Source organism: Apis dorsata, unplaced genomic scaffold (assembly GCF_000469605.1).
Source record: "Apis dorsata unplaced genomic scaffold, Apis dorsata 1.3 scaffold_898, whole genome shotgun sequence".
NCBI lineage: Eukaryota > Metazoa > Arthropoda > Insecta > Hymenoptera > Apidae > Apis > Apis dorsata.
In genome coordinates this window covers 35,087-36,875 of record NW_006264013.1, presented here as the reverse complement: position 1 = coordinate 36,875, position 1,789 = coordinate 35,087, and the positions used below count along the sequence as shown (strand labels likewise).

Here is a 1,789-nt window from a genome sequence, read left to right as displayed (position 1 = left end):
ATATATATATATATATATATATATATATATATGGTTAAATAATATATGTCTTCAATCTGAATACTTCAAAGATTAATAATGAATTAAACTTTGCTTTTGCAATTATCAATAACTTTAAAAAATAGTAATTTTTAAAAATTAATTCAGAATTATCTTTGAAATTAAAGTGCGGACGAAATATTATGAATAAATTATAACTAAATTTTTAACTTAATATAAAATGACAAAGAATAGCAAAGATAGACATAATATAAGCTATTCAATAATATACATTATACTTTTTCACATTAGAAAATTTTAATAAGAAATATAATGAAATCTCAATTAATTTGTGATTAACCGAAATCTCGATCATCCAAAATCTTGATTATCCGGTATCTTCAGTTTATTAAGAATACGAATATATTTTAGAATAAAACTTTTGAAAATTGTTATCAGGAATTATTTTTTAAATGACACTATTGAGAACGATTATTTTCGAGAAATTACTCTCAAATATATTCGCACCTTTACACTTATTTCATATCCTTTCTAGTTTTTTAATTTAATTTTTACTTTTCATTCATTAAATTTCTCTTTATTATTTTGAGATTAAAATAGTTGTTAAATATATATATAAAGAAAGAAATTTCTACAAAAAATGCATTTTTAATTATTTGTTCGTGACCACGATTTATTCGAGGTGTTTCACCTCCATTAATCTAGCTCTAAACTGTATAATTTCTATTCGACAAATATTATTCATAAATATTATTCTATTCGATATATAAAATGAATTTCTTATATATATGTATAATCTTATATATATAAAATGAATTTGGAAATTATTATCAATATTCAATTTGAAATAAAAGTAAAGAAGAAAAAAATTACTAATTGTATTACAACTTCAAGCCGATTCTGATAGATCTCTAAAAAAAAAAAGTCAAAGGTAACATACATAAATCGTGTAATGTCGTTTTTCTCAATGGTCCTCTCGCAATTTACCAGCCGGTAGTTAAAAGTTAAAAGCGTTTTTCCGCCAGTTTCCCCGTCCTATATCGAATGCACTTTGGGTAAGCAAAAATAAACAAGCAAGCAAAGCGAACCTCCTTAAAAAAGGCGGCGAAAGACGAATGCGCAACGTCGTCGGTGCACTCAACGCTACAATCCCGATGCACGCAATGGATTGATACACCCTCCTCACCAGCGCGGTGCAAGCGCATCGTGCGCCTGCACGAGGCTGACGTATGGAATGGAACCGAATAAATATATCTTAACTACATTCGGCCGAATATTGATGGGAGGTCCGCTGAGTGTGTTGTGTCTAACAGCTTCTTCCTTCTTTGCTGCATGTTGCGGACCGCATTTCACGCGAATGTACCGGGTGACCCAATCACCCATTCCATGATGGATGATGTCAGGTGCTCTGGTTGAGTTTCAATTTCGATCTTCGTTCGCTGGATCGCTGGATCGTTGCAAATAAATTTCCAACGTGTCATCGATCGATATTTTTCTCGATACATTGTAATGTTGAGATTTATTAATAGAGCCATGGATATAGACTTGTTTTTATTTATTTAATGTATATAATATATATTTTCATCTTTGCAGTTGTTCGGAATAATATGAAAAGTTATATTATTAATTGGGAAAATTTTATACAATTTTTACAAATAGCGAATTGAAGATATCATGAATATTTGATGGGATATTTAAATAAACACCATGTAGTTAATTTGGGGATATTAATAACGATATTTCTTGAATGGACTTCTAAATTAGCATTATGCACGTCTTTTTTCGATTA

The 1,789-nt window shown here is 29.1% G+C and overlaps 1 protein-coding gene across 3 annotated transcripts in view; it reads left to right on the top strand.

The window, feature by feature from the left end:
• Positions 1-1,789, top strand: part of LOC102673573 (S phase cyclin A-associated protein in the endoplasmic reticulum) — a 43,622-nt gene that overhangs the window by 37,561 nt on the left and 4,272 nt on the right. The gene's annotated exons all lie outside the window — the stretch shown is intronic.